The sequence below is a fragment of the Notothenia coriiceps genome, unplaced genomic scaffold (genome assembly GCF_000735185.1).
Source record: "Notothenia coriiceps isolate Sejong01 unplaced genomic scaffold, NC01 NC01_scaffold00036396, whole genome shotgun sequence".
NCBI lineage: Eukaryota > Metazoa > Chordata > Actinopteri > Perciformes > Nototheniidae > Notothenia > Notothenia coriiceps.
Window position 1 is genome coordinate 304,392 of NW_011369097.1, and position 17,511 is coordinate 321,902.

A 17,511-nucleotide genomic window follows, 5' to 3' on the forward strand; every position below is an offset into this window, starting at 1 on the left:
TTAATCCCGCCTGACTGGCCGCCCTAGCCCCCGGAGCAGCAGTCTTTGTCGCCCGAAACTACGCCGCCCCTCTGAGGCCCGCAGGTGCCAGGATACCACGGCAAAACAGAGCCTGCCCAGGTATATCTAAACAAGTACCCGCCTGTACAGTGGGTTTAAGAATTTACAATCAGAATCGAGTATTCAACTAAGCCGTGTAATAAAAGTTGTTAGTACCCTTAAGGGCCTACAAAGTTGTTATGCTCTACCACATTGCCCTTCACTGGATGTATAATGAGCTGCACTAACATTTTAGCATTTAAAATACCTAGCCATTCTTTTGCGGTTATTTTGGTCAAAGTAACTAAAAAGTAGTGTAACTCATTACATTTCAGAGACAGTAATATTGTAATGTCACTTATTACTTTCAAAAGACAGTAATAAGTAATATGTAATATATTACATTTTGGAAGTAACTTGCCCAACACTGCTCATAACACCCTTATTACTTATCGTAACTGCACATCCAACATATTGAATAGCATCGTGAGAAGACACAGAATCGATAGGTATCTAGATCATCACTCCATGATAAGAACTTGCGACTTTATAAACAAAAACAGACATCACAACACATGGGGCTAGGTAACAAACACGGCATTATGTCTTACCTTCATCGTTGTCTGATCAAAAGTTGTCTTCAATGGCATTAAAACGATAAAAACGCTGCTGAAAGTTAATCCATAGGTTAATTCAATGTGTCCGTGTCACTTTGAAATGATTTCTGAAAATCCAAACCTAGTTTTCAGATTTCAGAGCGTGAGACAGGTTTCGCTTCAGGCAAACTGCATGCGCGTAGCCCCCACTTCACAATGGTAACGTTGGTGTGTATGGGAAGATTCCCTTTCGATTCTATTGGCTCTAACGGTTCCAGAGAAACGGCAAAAACGCCAGAGGTGAATTTTTTTTACTAAACCTCTCTAAAAAGGTCAAATGTCACTTGTTTTGCATCTATCTTGATACAGGGTACTTATTATATGCTGTACTTTGGATTCCTAAAGCTTTTAGTCTACCTTACCATCATTCAACGGTGGTTTTCACTATAAGTAAAAAAAGAATTTTTGGACGGACACTATAATTTACAGTTTTTTACTATGTTCAATCTGAATTTTCTTTAAAATAAAAAACATTTATATTGATTCTGACTTTTCTACATCCAACTCACAGGTTTATCATTACTTTGAGAAAAAGGATTATTAATTTAACCCTTTTAGAATGGAAGATATGTTCATTTGTTCTGGGAATGTCATTTTCGAGCCTGAGACCTGAAAAACACTTTCAGGGCTAAACAGGTTAAACATTATTTGAGAGCTATTTTTTGTTTAGACTAACTATTCATATTGCAAACAGCTTGCACTGGCTCGAAAGCACAAACAGTTAATAATTTTTTAACCCCACAGATTTCATTTGATGTATAAAAGTCACAAGATTCATTTTATTGCAATTATTTTGGTGTTATTTAACCAGATATCTTTTATTTTTAGGATGAATATTGGACTTTACCTTGTTAACTTATTACGCTTATTTTTTAAATAAAATAGTCTTATTAATAGATTTGAAATATAATAACCTTAAAATGTAGATTATTCACATTTATCTTGTTGCTGTGTGTTGTCACTTACACTTGATGCATTCTTGTAATCGGTGTTGGTGAGTGTCTCCTCGTATGTCAGATTTTTCTTGCAAGGAATTCCAGTCTGGTTGGTGTTGAGGTTTGTCACCAGGGAGAAGTACCAGTCTCCATCACACAGAACCGCGGACACCCAAACAGCGGTCAGATAAACATATTTCACAAGACAAATCAAGATAAAACTCCAGAAACTATTGCGATTAAAATGACAGCTGCACGGACACATCCACTTTTGTTTTGTAGACTCAATTATAGTGGCAACCATGGTGAGGATCAAAGGAGGGGCAGCCATGAACACTCTATCATGTCGATTTACACCTGGTCGGCAGCAGCAAACAAAATTCATTTCAAATAAATACAGCAGAATGAAGAAGAAGGCTATGAGCAGCAACATACTCACAGTATTTAATATGACTTTGATAAAGTTCTGAGGAACATCACCGAGGTGCACCATGTTGTCTTAGAGGGCTAAAAAAAGCACTGGCTTTAACATGATATGCTATAAGATTGCATGGGAAAATGCTCTGTCCTCCACCAGTCGAGTGAATATATATATATATAGTATATCAGCCACAAGAACAAACAGGAAGTGGTATGTTCCTCTGCACCTCACCAAATCAGCATTCACAATTGTTACCACAACGTGCCAGCCCCGACCTAAAAGATACATTAAAACTGCTGTCACAGAAGTGCGCCCAGTGATGAGCGGGCCCTTGCGTGCGTGCGCCTGTCGGGGAGGGCAGCCGGTCGTCCCGGCGTCAAGCGAGTCCTCCGAAATGAGCCGTTTTTCATTTCTATAATTTTCGCGTCCCAGACTTCCAGGTCCTCCGGCAGCGACCCGGAAACGGATGTCGGCGCGCCGTCTAAAGGAAAACAAATGTCTCTAAAGGCTCGTCGAGGATTCATTATCGAGGAGGCTGTCTGGAGGAGCCGTAACCGAGGACACACTGATTTAGAGGAGAGAGGAGAGAGGAGAGAGGAGAGAGGAGAGAGGAGTCTCTCTGGAGGAGCTATAACCGAGGGTACACTGATGTATTCTCCGGAGTTGATTTCAGCCAACAGTGATGTTTAAAAGAGGCATGACGCATTGCTGGACTTATGTCAACGAAGCACAGCTCTGCAAACTGTTTGTGTTTGTTTTACAATGTGTAGGTGTGTTTTGTAGAGTGTGTGTGTTGTACATTGTGTAGGTGTGGGTGTGTGTGTGTGTGTGTGTGTGTGTGTGTGTGTGTGTGTGTGTGTGTGTGTGTGTGTGTGTGTGTGTGTGTGTGTGTGTGTGTGTGTGTGACAGTTGATGTGCCGGGCAGACAGGCGGGTCTCAGTAGCTTAAGGTAGTATCTGACATATAAATGGTCAAAAATTGTACATTTTCCGTTAGCCTACAAGCTCCACGTTCAAGCGATCAACTATTCCTTCGCAAAGTAGCATCACTTTGGACATGCGCTTAAATTTTCCTGGATTGGAATTTTTCAGATTATTTCCCTAAAGAGGAATTTGCAAAAATGTGCTTAAAATGCTTGAAAAACGCACATTTAACAAAATGGCCATCTTCCTGGGGGGCGGGGCTAATGGAAGGCTATTTGAAATATATGTGCAATCATAATAGCAATGTGTATACAGCGTTTCGTGAATATCGGAAAAAATATATGCGAGTAGTTTGGAGTATTTTGCGACATGTAAATCATCAAAAATGGTGTATTGGCTTAGTTTACGACCTCCCTGATTGAGCTATCAACAATTTGCTTCACAATTTAGTATCATATTGGATAGGGGCTGAACTTCTCCTGGATTGGAATTTTTCCGATCATTCCCCTAGGACAGGGGTGGCCAACCAGTCAGAGGTTAAGAGCCACATTTTTTCTATGTTACTGCAAAGAGCCACATCAAACACACAGTCACTGATACCGCTTGTTTCAGTTTTTTGTTTTCTGGAGACAAGATTTCAACCACGTCACTGATGCATTTTTGTGGCATTGGGATATATATTTTTTAAATCCTCTGGAGCAGAGAGAGGAGCTGTGGATTATCCACAGCTCCTCTCTCTGCTCCAGAGGATTTAAAAAATATATATCCCAATGCCACAAAAATGCATCAGTGACGTGGTTGAAATCTTGTCTCCAGAAANATATTTTATTGTAATGTAGAGACAAGGCTTTTAGTGACAATCATGTATTGCGTTACAATTATATGTATAAAAAAAAAAGAATAAAAAAAAAAAATTCTAACGCGCCCCCCAGGTTGGGAACCACTGCTCTAGAGTATGTTCATCAGATAGTATACACCCATTAATGTAAATCAGAAGTCTGAGACATTGCTTGCATCTTAAAATGGTGTTAAATAAAATGTGGTGATTTTGAATGGTTCTTGTTTCAATGTAAGAGAAGTTAAAGTTGCAGAACGGTCAAATTTTCCCGGGAACACCAAAGTGAGGGGGGAGAAACAGACACGACAGGAGGGTTACGATTTCCAGTTATTTTAGAACAAGAAATTATTTTCACTCAATTGACCAGTACACTTCTTTTAAAACAGGTATTACCTGAACATTGACATGTTCGGTAAGGACCTGGATCATGTCCGGCAGCAGTTCTTGTGCCACCTGCAGCGCCACACTGCCACTCTGAAGGGTCACGTGATGTGCCAGATGTTCCTGGACCCACCACTCTGGAAGCCCATGATGGAATTCTGCCGCAACATCTTGAACGTGGAGCTGGTGAAGGAGTACACCGAGCAATGCGTGGTGGAGTCAGACGTCATCTAGCTACGGGAGGTGGATGGAGAGGAGACGTTGGAGCCAGAAAGAAATAAGGACAAGGGGCAAAACAACAAGGAGTGGACACAACTCAATTACACAAACAAAAAAAACCTTTGTATTGAGGAGGTAGAAACCAGGCAAACAAAATGTAGGTTCTATAAAACAAAACAAGTTTTTGCTGGTAGCGCAGTTTCATTTGACGATACCTAAATATATACAGAGGGTGGGCATGAAATAACATGAATTAATCAGATACAATAAGTCTGTTACAAATACATTTGTAAAGGCTATGATATTCAATTGTTGTTTGAGGTGTTATAAAACCTCATATTTTTAGGTACAATTTTTAAGGCCTTATAGTTTTGAGGTGTGGTTAATACTTTGTGACCAAAAAAGAGAAGGGGCTTAAACATTAACAGTAGATGTTTCCATGGGTCCAAATAACCCCTTAAAATGCATACATACCTTTTTTTTTATTATTCAACCCAATTTAAAGGGCATTCAAGAGTAGTCAAACACAATTTGAATTGAAAGATGATTATTGGGCGGGTTTTTGGCCCAACACATTGCTTAAATGTATACAATCCAATGATTGGAAACTGATGCAGTCCAAAGCAACAACACTACAAACTCAATCCTCACATTTAAATATGGAGTTGAATCATTACTTTATTAGTTTATCCTGACTATGATTACAGGGGTTTTTATTAATATGTCCGCCCTCTGTATGTCATATGACTGGGGAAGGTATAATAAGAGTGATGAGCTTGGGAAGGCTTTCTCACACCGGTAGCAGTGATGTACCCTGAAACCTAAAAACAGTCAACATGCAAATGCTATTCTTTTATAAGAAAAAAAAATCTATTACCCTTAGGGCATCTCAAACCTTTCACCTCCGTTCTTTCTGTAAATATTAACCTTTAAATATGTACACAAGCTGAGTTGGGTTACTAAATCTGCACAACTCTGAAGGCACTTTATTAAAACTACGGACAGGTTGTGTCTACGTTAGAATGAAAGGAATAGTTCAGGATCAAATAGGGGTAATTAACAGATCCCATCACTCTTTTATTGATGGGTGCATCTTTCAACTAGTAGGCTATTCCTTGTAAACAACAACAACAAATCTCTGCAGAAACAACAAACAAAGCCTGTCATTTTAAATGAACATGCTCAGTCACAAAACGGCTGCCAATTTATCCTTCGTCATATTCAAGCTTATGTCTTAGCTTTTGTCTTTTTTATTGTTTTAAATCTTTTACTGTATATATATGTTACTAATTTAATATTTTCACTTAAATGCTGCAATAAAATTTTAACAGAAATTAATAACTTCTGAAGCTGTAAGTGAAGTTTAGGCTTACTTTTGTAGATTGCCAGCATAATGCCAAACAAAATGCTAATGCTTGACATTTTTTAACAGACTACTGTGCAGTTTACAAGCAACTGTTTGAATTAACAGAAATCTACTGATGTTTTAACCATCTTCAGCTGGCAAACGCCTTTTGAAAAATACTGTCGCCTGTGACTATAGAGTAAGACCAGAGTTAGGACAACTTCAAACATGTTAGAGCACACTAATCTCTAGTTTATTGTCTAGACAGAATATTGTGGTTTATACCATGGCCAAGGACAGTACTCATTTCTGAACAATTGGCACGTGTCTATTGAAATGCTAACTGCATGGCTATGTTGGTTTGTATGTTGGTCCATCACTTTTTTACAGACAGAAGTATCTTGACAAATAAGCCTGCTAGATGAATCGCCCTGAAATGTGGTAGAGTTAACAAATTCTATAATCCCTTGACTTTTCATAACGGCACCAATAGGCATACGGTTTTTACTTATGCAGTGAAATATTTCAGCATTTCACACGGATTGGTCGACAATTCAGTCCAACTTTTAATACACACATGCATGTCTCCTCGGGATATATTGTAATAACTTTGAATGACTTTTCATCTGGCACCATAATCAGATCACCATTTTCATTTTGTTTAAAACTCAAATACCTACAAAACTAATTACATTCCCATCAGCCTCAGCTCTTATTTTTTATTTATTAGCAATTGCTAAATTAGCATGATAACATGCCTCACTGAAATGGGATACATGTTATATATTATACCTGCTAAAAATGATCATGTTAACTGTCATTGGGAGTATATTAGCATGCTAACATTAGCATTTAGCTAAAAGCATCGCTGTGCCTGTGCAGCCTTGCAAAGCTGCTAGCATTGCTGTCGACTTTGTTTTTGGTGAGTGGCCATGGTATAAGCACATTACCAGTGTGTCGCCATAGAGAAAATAATGAACTTGTTGGAGGTCCATTAGCCACTACATTTTAAACTTTATAAAGGTATCTTAACAGGCCTTAAATGTTTTAAGACATTTTTTTTACATTTTCTTAATTGCCCCTTTGGCATTAAAATGACATCAAGCATCCATAGTGCAGAAAACACACACTTGTTACACTCTCTAAATCTCCCTTTAAATACCCATTTAGAGGGTGGGACACCCGACCATTAATCTGAGCCAGAGAGAAGAATCTTGTTGGGAACACATCTCAGTTTGTATACAACTATTTTACCTCCCTGTTGCCTTGACCAACTATTTTCTTGACTTCGACCCCTTTCTTCTTCTGGTATGCAATTTTATAGGTGTAAGAATGACTGGGCCTTTTTCTAAGACTAATAATGAGTCAAATCGTCAAAAAGTATGGAAAGAAAGGAAAAATCCATTAAAGATTAATATTTTAGCAAAGTAGAGTGGCCATAATCTTCGACATTTTCCAGGGAGCATAGAAAAATAGGAGGGATAATATATTTTTACCGTAATGTTTGTAACCAAAGAAAGTCACCACTCATCTATACCGATGCCCTATCATTTGCTGCCAGGAGTGAAGTGAGGATATAGAAGGATAGAAGACCATGGGTGTGATTATTGTTTTCACGTGATCACAAACTATTTTTTGTAATTTATTTATAAAAATCTCTGCTAATTTATGATCACCTTATTTGGTCTTAACCCAAACTGCGTTCTCATGATTCTGATTCGGATATGATATTGATATTGATGCCAAAAGAGGCCCTACTTTAAGACAAAACCCCTTTGCTAACATTCTGATATGGTAACTCATATTCTGGATTTCCCTTAAAAAAAAATTACTCAAATATTTCCCTATAACATTTTTGAATTATGTATAGCATTCCCTTTTGAATAGACAATTAGACTAGTTTCATTTAAAATGCTAGAGATGGTTTCCCAGTGGTAGGAACCAGTTAGTTTTCAGTTTATTTAGTGTGTGAGCTGATCATTTCCATTTATTCATCCTGATTCCAGTCTAAGCATGGTAGTCCAATTATACTTTCCATTAGCCATTATGATATTAGGTGAAGGCCAGAATGTTAATTGATTGGTAAATCCAGTTTGTGACTTCCAGGCTCAGGTCCATCTTAACCAAAACAGTTTTTAAGTAAATCCATGTAATCCTCACTTGTCCACAAGACCCTAATACTCAGGTTTCTTGTTGGCAAGTTGTCAGCCCCAACTCAAAGCAATCATGAGAAATCAGTTTGGTAGACTCCATTCCATGTTGTCACACAAAATCAAAGCGTGTTCATCTTTCTTTTGATTTTAACGAAATAACAATCACCTTAACCCATGTCCTCTACTGCCTTGTGTGCTTCTGTATGAAGATGTCTAGGAAGATAAAGATTTGAAAAGCCTTTATGCAGTGAAGAAGAAATGTACATATGCAGTCCTTCTCCATCCCAAACACACAAACATACACACATCTCATACCCTTAGTATAGTTAACCAGCTGTGTAATCTTTGAAACTCTGTAGAATTAGCTAGATGTTTTCCTCACAATCAAATACACCCTCTGTTAAATTCCACATAACCCTAACATAGCAAGTAGGATTATCCTTTGACAGATTATTATAAATATAGTCATACATTTATTTGTTGTTGTCTTGTAATAATAATATGTAATACATGTAAATACGGTACTGGAGCTTGTGAGAATGAAGACTTAATGTTAACACTTAAACGGCCAAAAAGCTTATGAAGCCTCATTTGTAGGTAATAAGCATTGGGCAGTTGTCTGAGAACCTGTCAACACATCACTGATCACCTCACTTTTTCAAAAAAATAAAACATTCTATTTTCAATGTTCACTTAATGTGCTCTACCACCACTTCACTTTTAGCGCCATTTCAGCATTCTATGCGTTCTTGAATCCTGATATTATATGCTTCAAAGGGGGGGTATGGGCATTTTTGTAGGCTTTCTTCTCCAGCTACAAGTCAACAAACTCATGTAAAAACGTTCTTCTATCTAAAGGCCTTAGTTTGCTTCAAAGGAAGTAGGATGTAGGAGGAACATTTTTATACCTGTTATAAATGACCACTATAAAGTCTGCCATAATGGCCTCTCTTTTTATTAATCGTAAAGATAACGTTTTACATTCCCCGTGATCCCCGGGCTTCTAGACACTTAGAAAATACGTTTCTTTAAAGCATACTGAGGCCTTAAAGTTTGAATTGTAATGCTTGAAGTATTTTTGTGTACAAACAAACCATTTTTTTTACCCTTCAAGTTTCTAGGGTCATGGCAACGTCAATAAATTGGCCTGGTCAGTTTCAATCAATTTGTGCTGCCAATTTGAGTTTTGTCATTTTTTAAATTTGGATTCTACAAACTGTTTTGCTACTGTGCTCCTAAAAAAAAACAAAGAGGAAAGTTTCTATAGCTCTAATCTTTGGGATGCTTTTATTATGGCTTCCAAACAATTTGACAATGGCATGCAAATGAATTTGGCAGAAGCTGTACATTTGTTTGTTTCATTGCATGTTAATGTTCCAAATTGGTCATTACATCTGCAAGTCCTAAATGTACATGCCTAATATAACACTATTTAACATCAGAGCCAAAGGTGAAGAGACTCCTACGAACTTCCGAGGTGTAAAACCTGAAGCATTCACATATTAAAACACGTTTCTGCCATTGAGTTCTACCGATTGAAATGAATCCAACAAATGTGGTTTTCATGAAATTCTGTGATTAAAACTCTTCTTCATACTGCAAACTAAAAAGAAAAAATCACTCAACCTAACACTTTCCTTCAATTTAGCTAACACAGGCCAACCAAGGTCTTGGATTAACCTCTTTAATACCATTTATGGTCTTTTTTTAATTAAGGGTCTATACATTCTAACTTATAGTTAAATGAAGGTCTATAGTATAAAATGCTTTATGGGTCAGTAATATGGACAACATTTTGGTTACAAGATTGTGAAAACCCCATTTGGAGTGAATTGCTCTTTAGCGCTTGGCCACATATCTTTTGGGCTTTGGTTGTTGTTTCTTTTCCACATGTACATATTTTGGGTACATTAGTGTGTTACCTAGCCATTTTGAAGGCAGTGGCCTAGATCTGCAGATATCTTTAATGTGTCCTCATCTGCCACCACTGTTAAGGTTTGGTATATTGTGGTTTAGGTTAAAGGTTAGAGGACCTATATCAAGAGATATTGGTTTAAAGAAACTATCAGTATAGATAGGAAATGGGAAACAAACGCCACATATCCAGGTTTTTAAAACTGTATAGCAACAACGTAATTGCTACAGCTGTCACGCTCTGACAGACAGGTCATGCATGATACACATGGTCAATAGACGTCCTCACCAGAAAATGGTTGTACTTTGGCATTTGAACAAACTATTTGTGCTGTCATTTGAATGGTTAAAGATTTTTCACAACCTCATAATCCAAAAGCTTTGTAAACTCGTTTTAGTACTGCTTAATAAAGCATAACTAAATAAATGTATTACCCATAACCAAAGTAACAACAAGAAAAACTGCGTACTACTGTCTAATTAACCAATGTGCCATTTATAAAGGGTTTAGGCACACAACACCAGCATGTACATGTCATGGATAGTAACAAAGAGGATGTATTTGATTATAAGGAAATTAAGGTTAGCTAAAAAGGGTTAACATGTTGGTTATAGAACCCAGTAGCGCCCCAAAATCCCATTAATCAGGGAAAGTATCTTCAGCCTTGTTAGTCTCAGATGAGTTTCCAGTTTTCCAGAGTGCTGGATGCCTATGCTTACTTATAATATAGTGTACAAATATACAATATGTTCAGTTAATGCACTGGATTTTATGCATAATATTTCTACACTGGATGTGGATGCATTGTGTGCTTGAGGGAAGCTTGAAGAAGTGCCAAATTTCATTACTGCTAAACTTCCATGTTTGTCTATTAGCCTATGAAAATTTAAGAAAAAGCAACAAACTTTTTAATTCACAACATTAGCTTACGATGAAAAGTAATGCCTATAGCACACAAACAAAAGAAAAAAGTGATATCATCAGTGGTTGAATGTGATGCTGAATTAAATTATTGGAAGTAATTTTGGTTACTCATAGCACTTTGTTTGAAAAATGTGATACTTGTATACTTTGCATACAAGTTAATAAAATGCTAACACATTGTGCTGCAAGCCCTATAAGTACTATAGGGTTACGTGTTATTAATGTATGTATTATGACTTATTGTACAAGCCATTGAGTTAGTGGGTAAAGCAGCATGCACTTTAGTTGTCTTTGGCAATAATAGATAGACTCCCTTCTCCTGTAAAGTAGCATCAACTTCAGTGAAAAACACTTTCTTGTTCTTGTGGAACATCTTGATGTCCAGAAACAATCATCCAGTGTCATGTGAGATAAGCCTTTTTCTGACAGTTTAATAATGATTCTCCAAAGCTGAATCATTTGACAAATGACATGTAGAGCAGTTTGTACATCAATACAGTGGCATTGAAAATAAGACTTTATTTTAACAACAGAATAACACAATCAATGGTTCAAATGGCTGTCTTGTGGGAAGTAATGCAGGTTTGGGTTGGTTAAGCGAAAGAAAAAAGACAAGAGATAAGAAAAAAAGGTAACCATGCACATTTAGTATACTAGTTTTGAAGTAGTTTTTGTGAGTAATTCCATTTGGTGAGACCTTATACTTTTACATTTCATAGGATATATTGTCCTTTTTACTCCACTACATTAACCTGTAGTTACTAGTTACTAATGTTGTTCAATGCAAATTATAAACAAGATGCACTGCTAGAGTTTAAACTAGCCAGTGTCATGATAGAAATGTGTAGGCTTCAAAGATTTTATTTTAATATGCACCCAATGATGCAAATCTCTGTACATTAAATCTCTGTGCTTGATTTGTAGTGATTGCTATATTATGGCTTGATTGGTAATGCTTTGAACCTCCAGAAGGGGGAACATGAACAAATTTCTCCATTTGTTGTATTTTAAGTAAAGACAAGTGCTGAGTCTGTGTTTTCTTTCATCTTATTTTTCTCCCTTTTAAAGTAATTATTCAACATTTTAGGAAATACTCCTATTTGCTTTCTGTCCGAGAGTTAACAGAGAATGTATATCAGTATCACGTCTGTGCCTTAGAGAAATATGCCTATTTTATTCAGAGAGTCACGATAAGATTAATATCAATCTTATGTTTATGTGTGGAGTATGGAGCCGGAGTCAGGAAATGGTTGGCCTAGCTTAGAATAAAGACTGAAAAGAAGAGGATGCTAACGCTAACAATGGCCTGTTTAATCCTTCTAGACACATGTTTAATCCTTCTAGACACATGTTTAATCTTTCTAGGCATCGAAATGTAAAACAAAATTGATTTGTCGTTTTAGTGGTTAAGTTACTAGCTTGAAACATTTTCTGGCAAAGAATAGAGTATAACTCAGTTACTTCTTTCTGCACACTGTCCCTAGAGCTAATATGCTGCTGAACAGATAATTCCAGCACATTATTGAACTTAAACCCGGCAGTTTTCTGTTAAATAGTGAACCTTAGAGGTGTTGGTAGGAGTATTTTTTAACTCTGGACAAAGTCAGGCTAGCTGTTTCCGCTCCTTCTAGTCTTCATACTAAGCTAGGCTAACCACATCCTCACTCTGTATTTGACACACAGACATGAGATTGATATCTATCTGAACATCTCTAACACTGAAAGAATGTAAAATCCTTGTATTTTCAAAAATATTAAACTTTTTATATTAAGCAAATGGACTGAGCTCAGGTTTAGCCTAGCTTAGCATACTGGGGGTAGGTGGGATAACTAGCCTGGCTCTTTACATTTCAGCAAATAGTTTTTCTCAAAAATGTTGAACAATTTCTTAAGGGTTTTACACCAGCAATACGTGGATACATTAGATATTTACAGTATAACACATGAGTACTGATGCAACGGTAAAAAAAAGAATGTGAAAAATATATTTGACTATATTTGACTTTTAATACTTCTTACTTGCAACTTCTGAATGCAGTTTTATTTCATCATGGTACTGATAGCTTTACTTAGTCCTATTCCCACTTCCATTAAATCATTCTGTGGCTGCCTTTCATAGTTTTTATTATTATAATTTGATATGAAAGTATTTTTGTAGCACAACAATTGGATTGTTGTGCAGAGGAATATGTATTTTTATAGAAATATTCTCCTACGTATATATATGAATAAATTTGAAGTCACAGAGAAAACTGTTCCTATCCTGTCCTCCACAGCAAACATCATGCAATTATCACACACAGTTACACAATTCAAACCTTTTCCCACCAATATATACATTTTTCTAAACAATAAACGTAACTCTGAACATTTGTACTGTATATGCACATGTGTAATGTGCTGAGCCCAATGAGGAAGAATTGCTCATAATGGGACAACGAGATACGTTTGTAAGGAGAGAAAATTGTTTCAATATAAATGAAAAAAGTGATTCATGTTAGGATTAGCAGCTCACTGAGCAGCAATGTCAGTGTGATAGCTGATCGGTTCACCACTTTGGTGATCATATGTTTTGACCCCAAGTTTTTATTCAACGCCACCATCAGGTCCAAATTGTACCTGCAAATTGTTATCTGCTTCAGATGTAGGCTGATTTATTTAGTGCTAATAATCAAATGCTGGCATGCTAACAGGCTAAACTAAAAGGGCTAACGTCATACATGATAAACATCAAGGTAATGTCATGTTTGTGCACCTGACTATTCCTATTCCCTAGGAATAACATCTGAGTGTCCTGCAGAATAGTGTGGCTTACTGTGTAAGAGGGAACTGAAACAGCTGGATTCACTTGTTTATAAAATTCATTGCTATTGCCGTTCTAAATGTTTCATTACATTACACGTTTTAGGTTTTGTTTACCAAAAAAACAAGCATATGTCCAAGACCTGGGCAGCTTCATCTACAGGGAACTAAAGTTTGAAAACAAAAGTGGAAGTGTAGTTGACCACTCAAGTCATGCTGGCACATTGTGGTAAAGAACTCAGAATGCTAAATCTGAACTAAATGCTGCAGAAGATCAACACACTTCCTGTTTGTTCTTGTGGCTGACATATTCTCACTCGAGTGGTGGAGGTCAGGTAATTTTCCCATGCAAATATTTGAAACCTTAAAAAAAACGAATAACACTCAGTATTATTCATTCTTTTTGGGCAGTATGGTACACCTTGATAAAGTTACTCAAAACGTTATCAAAGTCCTATAAAATGCTCCCAGAAAACCAAGGGCTTGGGGTTATAGAAATCCCCAGCTATAACAGAAATAATTGGGTGTGAATGGAAGTGCTCGAGGGTTTATGGGATGGTGCCAATTTGAACGATTTAGATAATCACAACAGGAAACTGCTCCAAGCAACAGGTTTTTGTAGGATTATGTCTGTGGAAGATACAGAGACATCTAAGTGTGGGAATGAAAGGTGAAAGTAAACTTTGCCATTCAAGTTTGGTTCCATTGTGGTAAACACAATGGTACAGTAACAGCGGCAAAGGATCATACCACTTCCTGTCTGCTGTTTTGGCACGTGAAATGTTGAGGACAGATCATTTCCCCACGCAAACGTTTTTTTTATAATTGTACCACTTGGTTATGTTCCTCAAAACGTTATCTTAGTCCTATGCTATGAGTACGAGAACTTATTTCATATGGATTCTCTTTGCTCACGGTGACCAGTTCATGGTGCAGTTTTCTCGGCTGTCCCACCCTTGATCCTCACCACGATTGCTACACGAATTGAGTCTAAAATGATAAAGAAAATATTTTTGCACAGCTGTAACTATTGTTGCAACAACATCTGCCCCTGTATTTGGAACTTGTTTTTATGAAATATATATATCTGTGTGATGTTTACGTTCTGTTTGATAGAGATTGGTACTTCTGCCACCTGACAAAACACCACCCAGACTAGAATTTATTTCAAGGAAAAGCTGACCTACAATGAGACAATCATCAAATGTGTTCATGTATAAATGTTCATCATCATGTATAATAAACTAAATGTGAAGAATCTCACTTTTTTCCATCTTATTTTATCTTTATTTTAAGAAAGGGTTGTCTTTTAAAGAAAAGGTCAGCATTGCATTGTGCTACCTTTCGAACCGGAAACACTTTGTGAACATCAGTGACTGCCGTTCCCCATCAGCACCAGTCAACCAAGGAGTACCTCAAGGCTCTGTGCTTGGCCCCCTTACTTTCACCATCTACATTCTCCCACTTGATCAAATAATCCGCCACCATGGTCTCATCCTTCACTCATACTAGGGTCGGCTCTAGAACAAATCGAATGGGGGGAAATCATTTACCACGGGGGGGCACACACTGCCGTCAACAACCAACACACAAACACCAACGTAACTTCAATTTCAAAACATGCTGTAAAGTGTCTTGTTTTCCTCGGAAATACTTGTTTACATAAATGGTGACCAAACCGTTTGAGACCCACTGAGATAACTGAAGTTAACTATCTAAACCAGGGGCAGACTGGCCATCTGTAGAATCTAGAGAATCACAGAACGGCCGGTCGTCTCGGCTCGGTTAGCTGACGGCCGGCACCATCATTGAAGTTGCGACAGAGGTACACCGTTTCCCCGCAGCGAGGCTCCTCCCCCGTTGACAGTTCACTAGCACCCCCCCCCCCGTTGACAATTCACTAGCAAAACCAATTAAATGGCAAAGTGGCTTGCCTGCCCTGCGTTGGGGGGGCACAGTGACTCGTTTGGGGGGGCATGGCCCGCGAATGACCCCCGATAAAGCCGACCCTGACTCATACGCTGATGACACACAACTCTATCTCTGCACCAAACCGTCCACTCAGCTCCCCCCTCAATACCTTGTCAACTGCCTACATGACATCAAAACTGGATGTCATCAAACCTGCTCAAAACAGCAATAAAACAGAGCTGATAGTTGTGGCTCCCAAGGTGCAGAAGATTTGTGATCTGCTTCTCTCCATTGACGGCTGCTCCATCTCTCCGTCCACTGAAGTCTGCAACCTGGGTGTCAGGTGTCCTGGACACCACCCTCTCCTTCCAGGCTCACTTCAAATCTGTCAACAAATCTGCTTTCTACTACCTCAAAAACATTTCCGTACTCCGGTCCTAATTCTCTAACTCTGTGGAAGAAACCCTTATACATGTCTTCATCACCTCCCGCCTGAACTATTGCAATGGAGTCTTGTCCGGGGTTCCCAGCAAAGCCCTGAGTCTCCAGAATGTCCTGACTCTGTTTTCACTAAAAACTCACCTGTTCACCATGGCCTTTGACCCCTAACCCATCACAGTCCCCCAGCTTCCACTCATAATGCTATTTATTAATTTAACTTTATTATTTGCCTTACTTTGTTTGTTTGTTTATTTTGTTGTCTGTCCTTAACTCATGTAAAACGGCCTTGGGTCCCTTGAAAGACGATATATAAATACAATATATTATTATAATTTTGAAGCCATTACATCAAGGGAAATGTCCTCCTTTCACAAAACAACAACTAGTGTTATTGATCAGTTGTTTTTTTCAAAAGTTGGTGAAAGTGCATTTTTCAAAATATAAAAAGAATGATTGACTTTTTGTTCTTTTTGTAAGAATATTCAAATTTGAACAGTTAAAAAATTGCCTATTGTTTTTAATGTTTAACAATTCATGATTCTGCCATTATTACAATAATTTGACCAATACACACAAAAACAAAAAGCAATAAACCTGTCTTTTGATTAGTATATCCTCCTGGGAACCGAGGAAAAAAAACGTTTTCCAATCTTCTTTATTTTTTATTTCCTACCTATTTAAGGTTAAAAAAAACGTCTTGCAATTTAGACTTTTTTAATTTAATTAGATTTTTAAATGTTACAGTATGTCCACTGTAGAGGACGTCAGGACCATTTTAGTTTGAAAAGACAGCCAAAATTAACAGATAGACTATGTAACGTATTATGGTTATAGAGTGATATTAATACAATAATTATTTCACCTTTATTTAAAACATAAATAGGTAATTGATCTGAATATTGTTGTTTATTTGGTCAATAAAAAGTAGTAATAGTTTTTTATTTTGGTGAATCTTTCCAGATCTTCAAAGACTTTGTAGTCAATGTAGTGAGAAAAGTACCTCATTGGACTCCAGTCGGCACGGGCTGTAGGGTCATCTTGACTAGTTTTATGGATGTGGTTTCCAGTTGACCATGCTCATAGAAACAAACTTGGCATTCCTGAGGCAATTCTCATTTTTCATGGCTCCACTTAAAATCAAAACAACAATAAGACACACATTCTACTCTTGGATCACAGAGGGCTATGTGTTTCCAGCTCGTCCCTATTTGTCTCTATGTCTGTATCTGTACGCTCATGGAGCCTCCTGCATCTTTTCCCCCTTCTTCTTCACCCTCTTCTATCCCGGGTGTGAAATCCTCATCTCTCTCATCATCTAAGAGCTCAAAATCTGAATCTCCCATAACTATCTGGTACAGAAAATGTCTGCTTCAGTTCCGTCTCCTGCAACAATGTTGAGTTATTAAGTCCATGAAGACGGTTCTGACGTCCTCTATGGACATTTATAAAAGAGCTGTTATTTCAAAACTTGAATTATCTAATTGCTAAAATAGAAGTAGAGAGCCCAACAACAACAACAACAAAGCAGTCAGCACGAGGCAAAGGGAAAAGGAAAGAATACAGGTGGAGAAATGTACAATATGATCCTCCAGCTGTTGAATTTGATGA

General features: G+C 37.5%; 1 protein-coding gene across 1 annotated transcript in view; it reads left to right on the forward strand.

Moving 5' to 3' along the window:
• Window positions 1-17,511, forward strand: part of tmem200b (transmembrane protein 200B) — a 461,151-nt gene that overhangs the window by 237,484 nt on the left and 206,156 nt on the right. The gene's annotated exons all lie outside the window — the stretch shown is intronic.